Here is a 13,799-nt window from a genome sequence, read left to right on the forward strand (position 1 = left end):
AAGGCTTCAAAATGAACCCCGACTTTGGTATCACTTTATTTGGATAGTCCCAAGTAATGGTTTGTAGATGGCTTGTAGAATGTTCAGTAGATATTCAATAACTGTCAACAACAGTTCAACTAACTATCCACTAACCCTTATCCTCCTAACCCTAAACTTAACCCTAATCCTATCCTTAACCATTAACCTTATTGTAAACCTAACCCTAACTGTAAACTTAGCAAGCAGTTGCTTATCAACATATAGTATGTTGAAAGTATGACCATTTATAGATCATCTATATGGGACTATCCAAATAAAGTTTGACTCCGACTTTTTCATCTAATGTCAGGGTCCAGTGATTGTTAGGGTTTTAGATAACTTTCTTGTACTGAATGAATTGGCCAGCTTTTGTAGCACGGATGAAATAAAAGTTCATCCAAGGCATCACATTTCCATCCATGCCATGAGTCCAAGGCAGGTATTCAGAGATAGGCTATTTATCTTTGGATGATCACTTTCTTAGTTGGAATGACACCAACAGATAACTTACTTGGATCATCTGTCCCAGATCATTTCCTTATACTTCCAGGTTAGGTTTTGGACCATCCAGGGCCGTGTTCAGATTACTGTATTGGACCCTGAAAAAAATACATTTTGACATATCATTAGGGTTCTCCTAGATCACTTTTTTGGACCCCCAGATCACAATTTTGGACTTTCACAGTAAGTGAATGTTAGTTAGTCTATGTTGTCAAAATACAAACTTTTTCACAAAGAAAAAGGGTATACTGATATTTTGCAGATAGGATGCTTAGAAAAATAATTCAGGTTAGTGGTTTCCTCGCAATGAGCTAATTCTCTGAACCCTACTGGCCTTATCAGCTGGTTCTGAGGTAACCTTGCTCTTCCAGAGGCTGCAGTGACATTGACCACAGACCAGGAGATACGCACTGTTCTTACACCAGTCATTGGCCCAGTCCAAGATAACTATCACTGTTGATCTTTCTCTGTTTCCACTTGCCATCATTGTTTGCAGTGCATTGAGTTAAATGCCTATTTTCACTGTACTGTATCGAATTTGTCCTATTTAAATTGGTGGTAAGGTAAAATATATTAGGCATGATTATCCACCATAAAATGGGTATTTATTGCTTTCTTACCTTGGACACACCTGCAGCAGAAGTCCTGCTATAATACTCTGTGCACGCATCCATTTCTGCCTTTCATAATGGATCCACATCTGATATTTCAACTGAGAAGTGAGGAGACTTTGGTGCTTGTCGTATTTGCCAATGACAATAAATACGTCCCATGCTTCTTTTGTGCTCTGAACTGGAAAATCTATCTTGGGTGTGTCTAGAGAGAATAGAGAAGTTACGTTGCCAGGTATAATACAATCCGGCATTGTTCTGCTTAGTTTTGCATTGTTCTGCTTAGTCAGCTCTAGCTTCTCCTCCCAGGTCAAGACCCGAGCCTCTTATTCATAGAGTCTCGTAGGACAAACTTGAATGGAAGGGGATGTCATTGGAGAATCTCTTAGCCAAGAGAGTGTGAAATATCAGAATTCCTACAGAAATAGGCGCACCATCCAAAGAATGTCATTATTGATTGAATGTCACGGCATTGCAGTCCTTACCAGCTTTGTGCTATATGACTCTTGATTTCAAAATACCAAAGTTACGTAAGTACCAAAACATAACATTGTAATAACATTTGTAGCAAGACCTTAATTGCTGGGTGCAACAAAGCAACTCCAAAACCTTTCCCATTTTCATTTGCAAAAGATACACACTTTGGACAGATGTCAATTTCACAGTTTATTGTCCATTTTCATGAGAAAAAGTAATAAGAATGTGTGGCCAAATCCATATAATCTATCATCTATTCTCGATGGCCACACAATAATGTTGATATAGTTGTTGCTAGTCATTTGTTAGTTTGCAGGAGGAAGTGCAGAGCACCCCCCGAATAGCACTCACCTCGAGATCCACAAGATGACGGGTGAGGTCCAAACTGGCAAATTGGCGATTGCTCTGCATACAGTATATAGTCATAGCACCTAATCACACCCTAACTCCAATTAACATCTTTATGACGTGCAGTTCAAATAAAGGGTTACCCAGATACCAATGGCACACTTTATCCGATAATATACTGTAGTTAGCCTACAGCACCATAATCATACCACACACGAATGAAGCACTGTTCTATCCACTGCCACGGCACGTACATGCTCTCATTCAACCGAATCAAAATGTAATAAAAACCTGTCTGAATATTCATAAAAACATCCTTTATGAATTAAAGCCGAGGTGTAAAAATGATTTGAAAAAATGATAATGACAGTGGTTCCATTTGTGACAGCGATTTACAGAGTGTAAATAGGGCCGGTCATGGAGGCACTTAGCTAATGTATGGATTTACAGGCATTCCTTCACTCGGTTTTGGAGAAGAAGCCTCCTCTTGTTCCCTTTGGTTCCACAGAGCCCCCTGCTACTCTGTTACATAACACCGTGGCCCATTATCATAGGGGCTTAGAAGCGGGGGTCCAACTTTCCCAGCAGCGCTGACTCTGCCAACGCACCACCCACTATTTGTCACTGCCAGGAGGAGGAGGGAGGGCAGGTGTAGGAAGGTGAGGGGGATGATGTAAGGAGTTAAGGAGGGGAGATACGGTGCTTGGCATGTGACGATATTTAGCTTCCCCTTCACAAGCACGCAATGCACACTCACAAACACACACATGCCTCTCCTCCCTTCCTTCTTCTTTCTCTTCAATCTCCTCTATTTCAGTGACCTGGAATTCCTGACAGTCTTTCTCCTACCGGGTCACATGGTGACCTTGCTTTGAATGAGGACTAAAGAACTAAATGTCCTTGTGAGAGAGTGAGGATAGAGGAGAGTGACAACAACAACAATAACACACTCACACTCTCTCTCACACACACAGACACACAAACACACACATTGGCTCTGGGAAGAAGAGAACAACACTCTACCAAGTTTAAAATAACCCAGCAACATCTATTTCAGGATTTATATGAGGTGGGAACACGTTCCAGCTCCAAGAACTTGAAACGACCTAAACGAAAAGGGAACAGGAAGGCAGCACATGACATATGTACAGAAGCAGGGGTTTGCTGGGTCAATGCCTTGTAAAAACCCAACAACAGCACCATTGATGGCCTGTGCTCCTGCCCAAAGTCACCCTAGTGTGTGTGTGTGTGTGTGTGTGTGCGTGTGTGTGTGTGAAGGAAAAGCTAAATACCCTCATAGCAGGGGAGCCTTACAGAGCCTGGGTATGTTTTCCTCAGATAGGGAACAAGGGTTATTCTCACATTACAGAACTAGGCCATGAGAGACAGGTTGTGGAACAATGGAACTCTGGAGTCATCAGAATTCTCCCTACAGGGAGAGTGAAATATTTCAGACAGTATTGAAATAACAGTACAATACCCTACTGAGGCCATGAAATGTATGAGTTGAGATGGATGGTCAATCGTTTGCTCAGCAGGTGCCTATCTTGATGAGGTTACTTGGCATGTATAAAATCATTGCTTACCATGACATTTCTGTGCTTAGTGAAATGTTGAAATGCATAGACACATACAGAAAGTACATAGTGATGGGGAAAAATTGATACAGTTACATATTGGGATATTATTTTTTTACGATGTTTCATATTGTTTTGACAATATCGCAATATATTATTTTTGCACTAGTTGGCTGTACCAAAACTCCACTATTTTTCCTTTATAGCTTGTTCTTCATCTTCTTTTTAAATAGGGAGCCCATTTGTTTTGAGCACTTTTAAACTTGTTTTCTCATGGCTCTCTCTTGTCCCTCTGCAGCAGACATATGGTGTGCAATATGTTCGGAACGAATCGCAATGAAATCACAGTATCGAATCGCAAAACATATAAAATCGTGAGAATCACAACATATATCGTATCGGCGCCTACATATCATGATAATATCGTATTGTGAGGTCCCTGGCAATTCCCAGCCCTAGTACATAACATAGGATAAAGAATACTTTCTTATCCACTTACCTTCTTCCAGGTACAGACCTTTCAGAGCGATCAGATTTCTTAGGGCCGGATTTATTTACAGGGTGCACCAGCGCAAAGATTGAGTATTTGTTAAATGTTTTTTCCCGATTTCTTCTCTTAACCTATATTTGACCCGTTTGTTCTATTGTAAAAAATATACAGTATATATATTTCTTCAGACCAAATAACAAGCGTTCATGTTGTACCTGTACCAATTCTTAGTCAATATGACCACATGTGCCCTAAAACCCAAATCAAAGTTTGTCATTAAAAACAAAACTTAAAAGAGTGTCTGCAGATTGTTGAACCTACTCATCAGATAGCTTCAGCTCTCATGCTTCGCTTACGTTGCTCTCGAAAGTGGAACTTCATATTGAAAAATTAGGTATGAGTGGAGTAGTGATTGCCAGTGGCTGCTGGCTGATTGGCTGTGAGTAGACCCTTTCCAGAAACTCAAATTACCCAGAGTAAACTCATTTACGGTGCTAGCATTGCTAGTTTCTTATGGCTGGAATCCCGTTAACGGGATCGATATGACAACAGCCAGTGAAAGTGCAGGGCGCCAAATTCAAACAACAGAAATCTCAGAATTAAAATTCCTCAAACATACAAGTATTTTACACAATTTTAAAGATAAACTTGTTGTTAATCCCACCACAGTGTCCGATTTCAAAAAGGCTTTACAGTGAAAGCACACCAAACGATTATGTTAGGTCAGAGCCTAGTCACAGAAAAACACAGCCATTTTTTCCAGCCAAAGAGAGGAGTCACAAAAAGCAGAAATAGAGATAAAATTAATCACTAACCTTTGATGATCTTCATCAGATGACACTCATAGGACTTCATGTTACACAATACATGTATGTTTTGTTCGATAAAGTTCATATTTATATCCAAAAATCTCAGTTTACATTGGCACATTATGTTCAGTAATGTTTTGCTTCCAAAACATCCGGTAATTTTGCAGAGAGCCACATCAATTTACAGAAATACTCATCATAAATATCGATGAAAATACAAGTGTTATGCATGGAACTTTAGATAAACTTCTCCTTAATGCAACCGCTGTGTCAGATTTCAAAAAAGCTTTACCGAAAAAGCACACCATGCAATAATCTGAGTGCGGCGCTCAGACACAAAAACAAGCCATGTTGGAGTCAACAGAAGTCAGAAATAGCATTATAAATATTCACTTACCTTTGATGATCTTCATCAGAATGCACTCCCAGGAATCCCAGTTCCACAATAAATGTTTGTTTTGTTCAATAAAGTCCATCCTTTATGTCCAAATACCTCCTTTTTGTTCACACCTTCAGTTCACAAATCCAAATTCACAACCCGCAGGCCAGATGAAAACTCAAATAATTCCATTACAGTTTGTAGAAACATGTCAAACGATGTATAGAATCAATCTTTAGGATGTTTTTATCATAAATCTTCAATAAGATTTCAACTGGAGAATTCCTTTGTCTTTAGAAATGCAATGGAACTCAGCTACCTCTCACGGGCGCTCGCATGGCTGAAGCTCATGCCCATCTGGCAGACCTCTCACTCAATCAGCTCTTATTCTCCCCCACTTCACAGTCGAAGCCTCAAACAAGGTTCTAAAGACTGTTGACATCTAGTGGAAGCCTTAGGAAGTGCAATATGACCCCACAGACACTGTATATTGGATAGGCCAAGACTTGAAAAAATACAAACCTCAGATTTCCCACTTCCTGGTTGGATTTTTTCTCAGGTTTTTTCCTGCCATATGAGTTCTGTTATACTCACAGATATCATTCAAACAGTTTTAGAAACTTCAGAGTGTTTTCTATCCAAATCTACTAATAATATGCATATCTTCTGGGCCTGAGTAGCAGGCAGTTTACTCTGGGCACCTTATTCATCCAAGCTACTCAATACTGCCATCCAGCCATAAGTAGCCAGCATGCTATTTTCTTGGAAGATTAACACATCGGAAATCATATTTTTATGCAATTTGGTTGGAATGACACTACACCACGTGGGCATCAGTGAACATTATTGGCTGTTTATTTTGGCGTAAAGTATCCCTTTAATGTTGCTTATCAACGTATCCTAGGGCCGGAAAAGACAGGATGACAACATATTCCCTAAATACTGCACTACTTTTGAACATGTGAGCCCAGACTAGGGTGCCAATTCAAACGCAATCAAAGTCTTTGTGGTGATGCTTCACTAGACAGAAAAGCGGGGAGCAATTTTGAGCAGGCTGCGAGGGTTTAAAGGGTGAAGGGGAGGTAAACAAAGGGGAATCAGCAGGCCTCCCCGGATACAACTTCAAAGCATTCTTTCCCCATGAGCGTAGAGCTACTGAGGTTTAACCAGGGGGGAAGGGTGAATCCTCTAAGCCTCAAAACTGAAACTGTTTAGCGGGGATTGATTGATTGATTGACTTAATTGAAACTCTTTATTGCACTCATTTACCAAGTTAGCACTTTCCATTGGTCACCTTTGGGACAAGGAACCTCCATTTCAAACTCATATAATGCCATATAGATATGTTACAGTGATGTTATGTTTTAAGTTTTCAAACAAAATCACCTCTAAACAGTTCCACAATAATGTACAGTATTTGTGACAAACTAGCTCCCAGTTTTCCTTATTCAATGTTGTTCTTATGGCAAGCTCAGATTGATGAATGTTATAGTGATTTTAATGTTTAAGAATAAGTGACTTTCAACATCTGTAAGAAAAAGTTATATATACTGTATATACAGTATTTTTCCAGTATATAGTAATAGGACCAAGATTAGTGTTGGTATCAATACTAATATCAGTAATAACTATACTTGATTGTTTGTTGCGTGACAGTGAGTGTCAGGAGAATAGCCATCCTGTTGAGTGACCAGTGGACCAGCTGCTAGCCATCACACCACCAAGAATCTCACCTTGGCCGTGTACAGGCACTTCTCCCCCTCCCACCTCCCTCACACACACCTCTCTCTGTCACGCCTGCCAGTCGGTGTCTTTGAAGTGGAATGAACACACGCACACATACACGCACACACAGGACACGCACACACACACACCTATGCCCCCCCTGACCCCCCTACAATTTGTGTCAACAATAAACAAGCTGTCACCCTCAGTTCCAACACAGACAGTACACGACGTGACGTGTGACTGTGAGGTGAGGCTCCCATAATGGCTCCCTGATGCTATGGCTGTCACGCTCATTTCAATACAAGTGCTTTCACTATACCATCTTTAGTTTCTGGACCTGTGCTGAGATTCCCAAAGACCTTTTACCTCAACATGGTCTCATCAGAATATGTGAAAATAGTGACATCGAACCATGCATAGTACCAGTCAAAAGTTTGGACACACCTACTCGTACAAGGGTTTTTCTTTATTTTTTACTATTTTCTACGTTGTAGAATAATGTAGTGTACTGTGTACTGTATCGTGGGTACTGTTTTCCTGGCACACATTAATTCAGTCTGTTCTAGAAACAAAGGAGGGTCCGACCCGCTACTGGATGGGTGTAGTTAATAAAATGTATGTGTCATTCACAACTAGGATGGGTAACACTATATTGTAAGGGTCCGTAATAAACCATTTATAAGGCATTTATAAATTGTGTGTTCACCATTTATTAATCATTACTCCGACATAAATAAACCATTTACTAACAATTACTAAAGTGTTTTTGCAGACCTTGATCTAAAGTGAGTGCTATTTATACTTTATAAATACCCGATAAATGTTTTGAGTGACCAGTGTAATTTCTCACAAAAATATGGGCATGTTATTTCACCAGGTACAGCAGGGATGTCTACCCAGCTCACAACACAGGATGTGTAAGGAAATATACATATACATTACCAGTCAAAAGTTTGGACCCACCTACTCATTCAAGGGTTTATCTTTATTTTTACTATTTTCTGCATTGTAGAATAATAGTGAAGATATCAACACTATGAAATAACACATATGGAATCATGTAATAATCAAAAAAGTTTTTAAAAATGCTATTACTTCAATTTTTCAAACATATGACTATTTTACACCATTTTAAAGACAAGACTCTCGTTAATCTAACCACACTGTCCGATTTCAAAAAGGCTTTACAACGAAAGCAAAACATTAGATTATGTCAGCAGAGTACCCAGCCAGAAATAATCAGACACCCATTTTTCAAGCTAGCATATAATGTCACAAAAACCAAAACCACAGCTAAATGCAGCACCAACCTTTGATGATCTTCATCAGATGACACTCCTAGGACATTATGTTTTACAATACATGCATGTTTTGTTCAATCAAGTTCATATTTATATCAAAAACCAGCTTTTTACATTAGCATGTGACTAGCATGTGACTAGCATTCCCACCGAACACTCCTTTATGCAATCGCGGTGTCCGATTTTAAAATAGCTTTTCGGTGAAAGCACATTTTGCAGTATTCTGAGTAGATAGCCCGGCCATCACAGGCTAGCTATTTTGACACCCACCAAGTTTGGTACTCACCAAACTCAGATTTACTATAAGAAAAATTGGATTACCTTTGCTGTTCTTCGTCAGAATGCACTCCCAGGACTTCTACTTAAACAACAAATGTTGGTTTGGTTCCAAATAATCCATAGTTATATCCAAATAGCGGCGTTTTGTTCGTGCGTTCAAGACACTATCCGAAGGGTGACGCGCCGGCGCATATCGTGACAGAAAAATTCTAAATATTCCATTACCGTACTTCGAAGCATGTCAAACGCTGTTTAAAATCAATTTTTATGCGATTTTTGTCGTAAAATAGCGATAATATTCCGACCGGGAGAAGTTGTTTTCGTTCAAAGACTCAAAGAAGAAAATGGACTCTTCACGTGCACGCGCACACCCGTCTCATTGTTCTCAGATCGACCACTTACCAAATGCGCTACTGTTTTTCAGCCAGTAACTGCAGAGTCATCATTCAACGTTCTGGCGCCTTCTGAGAGCCTATCGGAGCCTTAGAAAGTGTCACGTTACAGCAGAGATCCTTTGTTTTGGATAGAGATGACAAAGAAGGCCAAGAAATGGTCAGAGAGGGCACTTCCTGTTTGGAATCTTCTCAGGTTTTGGCCTGCCGTATGAGTTCTGTTATACTCACAGACACCATTCAAACAGTTTTAGAAACGTTAGGGTGTTTTCTATCCAAATCAAACAATTAAATGCATATTCTAGTTACTGGGCAGGAGTAGTAACCAGATTAAATCGGGTACGTTTTTTATCCGGCCGTGCAAATACTGCCTCCTATCCCCAACAGGTTAACAAATCAACATTTATTTTAGATTTTACATTCTGCAAAGTTGCCACCCTTTGCCTTGATGACAGCTTTGCACACTCTTGGCATTCTTTCAAACAGCTTCACCTGGAATGCTTTTCCAAAAGTCTTGAAGGAGTTACCACATATGCTGAGCACTTGTTGACTGCTTTTCCTTCACTCTGCAGTCCAACCCATCCCAAACCATCTCAATTGGGTTAAGGTCAGGTGAATATGGAAGCCAGGTCATCTGATGCAGCACTCCATCACTCTCCTTATTGGACAAATAGCCCTTACACAGCCTGGAGGTGTGTTTGGTCATTGTCCTCTTGAAAAACAAATGATAGTCCCACTAAGCGCAAACCAGATGGGATGGTGTATCACTGCAGAATGCTGTGGCAGCCATGCTGGTTAAGTGTGCCTTGAATTCTAAATAAATCACAGACAGTGTCGCCAGCAAAGCACTCCCACACCATCACACCTCCTCCTCCATGCTTCACGGTGGGAACCACACATGGGGAGATCATCCATTCACCTACTCTACGTCTCACAAAGACACGGCGGTTGTAACCAAAATCTCCAATTTGGACTCATCAGACCAAAGGACATATATCCACCGGTCTAATCTCCATTGCCCGTGTTTCTTGGCCCAAGCAAGTCTCTTCTTATTATTTGTGTCCTTTAGTAGTGGTTTCTTTGCAGCAATTCGACCATGAAGGCCTAATTCATGCAGTCTCCTCTGAACAGTTGATGTTGAGATGTGTCTGTTACTTGAACTCTGTGAAGCATTTATTTGGGCTGCAATTTCTGAGCCTGGTAATTCTGGGTCTTTCTTTCCTGTGGCGGTTCTCATGAGAGCCAGTTTCTTCATAGCGCTTGATGTTTTTTGCGACTGCACTTGAAGAAACGTTCAAAGTTTTTGACTGACCTTCATGTCTTAAAGTAATGGTGGACTGTCGTTTCTCTTTGCTTATTCGAGCTGTTCTTGCCATAAAATAGACTTTGTCTTTTACCAAATAGGGCTATCTTCTGTATACCACCCCTACCTTTCCACAACACAACTGATTGGCTCAAATGCATTAAAAAGGAAAGAAATTCCACAAATTAACTTTTAACAAGGCACACCTGTTAATTGAAATGCATTCCAGGTGACTACCTCATGAAACTGGTTGAGAGAATGCCAAGCGTGTGCAAAGCTGCCATCAAGGCAAAGGGTGGCTTCTTTGAAGAATCTCAAATATAAAATATATTTTGATTTGTTTAACACTTTTATGGTTACTACATGATTCCATATGAGTTATCTCATAGTTTTGATGTCTTCACTATTATTATACAAAAAATAAAGTAAAACCCTGGAATGATTAGGTGTGTCCAAACTTTTGACTGGTACTGTATATAATTTATGTAGACATTTTAGTGATACAGTGCCTTCTTAAAGTATTCATACCCTTTGACTGACTTATTCCACTTTTTTTGTTACAGCCTGAATTCAAAATGGATTAAATATATATACACTGCTCAAAAAATAAAGGGAACACTAAAATAACACATCCTAGATCTGAATGAATGAAATAATCTTATTAAATACTTTTATCTTTCCATAGTTGAATGTGCTGACAACAAAATCACACAAAAATAATCAATGGAAATCCAATTTATCAACCCATGGAGGTCTGGATTTGGAGTCACACTCAAAATTAAAGTGGAAAACCACACTACAGGCTGATCCAACTTTGATGTAATGTCCTTAAAACAAGTCAAAATGAGGCTCAGTAGTGTGTGTGGCCTCCACGTGCCTGTATGACCTCCCTACAACGCCTGGGCATGCTCCTGATGAGGTGGCGGATGGTCTCCTGAGGGATCTCCTCCCAGACCTGGACTAAAGCACCCGCCAACTCCTGGACAGTCTGTGGTGCAACGTGGCGTTGGTGGATGGAGCGAGACATGATGTCCCAGATGTGCTCAATTGGATTCAGGTCTGGGGAACGGGCGGGCCAGTCCATAGCATCAATGCCTTCCTCTTGCAGGAACTGCTGACACACTCCAGCCACATGAGGTCTAACATTGTCTTGCATTAGGAGGAACCCAGGGCCAACCGCACCAGCATATGGTCTCACAAGGGGTCTGAGGATCTCATCTCGGTACTTAATGGCAGTCAGGCTACCTCTGGCGAGCACATGGAGGGCTGTGCGGGCCCCCAAAGAAATGCCACCGCACACCATGACTGACCCACCGCCAAACTGGTCATGCTGGAGAATGTTGCAGGCAGCAGAACGTTCTCCACGCCGTCTCCAGACTCTGTCACGTCTGTCACGTGCTCAGTGTGAACCTGCTTTCATCTGTGAAGAGCACAGGGCGCCAGTGGCGAATTTGCCAATCTTGGTGTTCTCTGGTAAATGCCAAACGTCCTGCACGGTGTTGGGCTGTAAGCACAAACCCCACCTGTGGACGTCGGGCCCTCATACCACCCTCATGGAGTCTGTTTCTGACCGTTTGAGCAGACACATGCACATTTGTGGCCTGCTGGAGGTCATTTTGCAGGGCTCTGGCAGTGCTCCTCCTTGCACAAAGGCGGAGGTAGCGGTCCTGCTGCTGGGTTGTTGCCCTCCTACGGCCTCCTCCACGTCTCCTGATGTACTGGCCTGTCTCCTGGTAGCGCCTCTATGCTCTGGACACTACGCTGACAGACACAGCAAACCTTCTTGCCACAGCTCGCATTGATGTGCCATCCTGGATGAGCTGCACTACCTGAGCCACTTGTGTGGGTTGTAGACTTTGTCTCATGCTACCACTAGAGTGAAAGCACCGCCAGCATTCAAAAGTGACCAAAACATCAGCCAGGAAGCATAGGAACTGAGAGGTGGTCTGTGGTTACCACCAGCATAACCACTCCTTTATTGGGGGTGTCTTGCTAATTGCCTATAATTTCCACCTGTTGTCTATTCCATTTGCACAACAGCATGTGAAATGTATTGTCAATCAGTGTTGCTTCCTAAGTGGACAGTTTGATTTCACAGAAGTGTGATTGGCTTGGAGTTACATTGTGTTGTTTAAGTGTTCCCTTTATTTTTTTGAGCAGTATATATATTTCTCACTCATATACATACAATACCCTATAATAACAAAGTGAAAACTTGTTTTTAGACATTTTTGCAAATGTATTGAAGATTAAATACTGAAATATCTCAACAAAACACAAGAAAATGTGGAATAAGTCAAGGGGCATGAATACATTCTGAAGGCACTGTATGTCATGTGTGGTGACATATTTCTTATACAGTATGTAACTATAATGACGTAGTAGTTATATGCGTAGCTAACATAGCTTTTTATTTCTCTCAACGACTCACAGTCATGCCACTTGTAGATCAGCAAAGCAATTCATTAGAAACATTTTGTTTGTTCACGACAGAAGAGTGACGTCAAACAACTATTTTATTATAGTGACTCTCTCTGTGCACGTGGGTTATGGAGATAAATAATACACCATGCCACATTAAGGCTTTGAAAATCACCCCTGTTCTCCTTTTGTTACTAACTGTTTTTATTCACTGAAGGGGCAAGCTACATGGATATTAGTAATTGTCCTGTTTTTTCATCTTACTCATTTGAGTCCTGCTTAAAATCAAGACATAACAATGAATTTGAAATGTAAAAACTGAAATTCATAATTCAAATACGCAAGAACAATGTTTCATAACATCTCTGTTTTTCAGGAAGTCTACTATTTCCCCCAGGCAACCTTGGGTGGCCCCTGGAACTTGCCCCCTCTCCTCCTCAGATAGCATATGAACAGGTCATAAACCATGGCAAAAAATTATAGAATTTACAAGAAATTAGCTGTAAAAAAAAAAATCTCAGCCTCATGGCAAAATGTGTAGAATAGCAGGAAATTAGCTTACAAAATGTGAAATTCTTTCAGCCTCATTGCAAAATGTATCGAATCTCATAAGATTCCCTATTATACTGCACATTTTTCTCTCTATCCCATGGTAATATGTGTAGAATTGTAGGAAATTAGCTTTAAAAGAGCAACTTGGGCTCCCGAGTGGCACAGCAGTCTAAAGCACTGCATCTCAGTGCTAGAGGCGTCACTACAGACCCTGGTTCGATTCCAGGCTGTATCACAATTGGAGTCCCACAGGGCGGTGCACAATTGGCCCAGCGTTGTCTGGGTTTGGCCAGGGTAGGCAGTCATTGTAAATAAGAATTTGTTCTTAACTGACTTGCCTAGTTAAAATAAAGGTTCAATTAAAATAACTAAAAAACTTGCTCAGACCTTGTGGGGGGGCTCCATGAAACTGCATACACACACACACACACACACAGCAATACTCAGAGCAAAGGGAGAATAAAGTATTTTATTTGGTATTGAGTTATTTGCTTTTTGACAGCCAAGAGGAGAGCGTTTATAACCTAGCCTGATAATGGAAACAGGAATCTTAAGCCTCATACACACACGCTCGCACGCACAAGAACACTCTCTCTCTCTCTGTCTCTCT

At 40.8% G+C, this 13,799-nt stretch overlaps 1 long non-coding RNA gene across 1 annotated transcript in view; it reads right to left on the minus strand.

Moving 5' to 3' along the window:
* Positions 1 to 531: 531 nt before the first annotated feature.
* The window catches only part of LOC115208325 (uncharacterized), a 45,838-nt gene continuing 32,570 nt past the window's right edge, over positions 532 to 13,799 (minus strand). The window contains exon 3 of the long non-coding RNA XR_003881145.1: positions 532 to 620. This is a non-coding gene — a long non-coding RNA (uncharacterized LOC115208325). The remainder of the gene's footprint in view (positions 621 to 13,799) is intronic.

Source organism: Salmo trutta, chromosome 14, assembly GCF_901001165.1.
Source record: "Salmo trutta chromosome 14, fSalTru1.1, whole genome shotgun sequence".
In the NCBI taxonomy this organism is placed as follows: Eukaryota; Metazoa; Chordata; class Actinopteri; order Salmoniformes; family Salmonidae; genus Salmo; species Salmo trutta.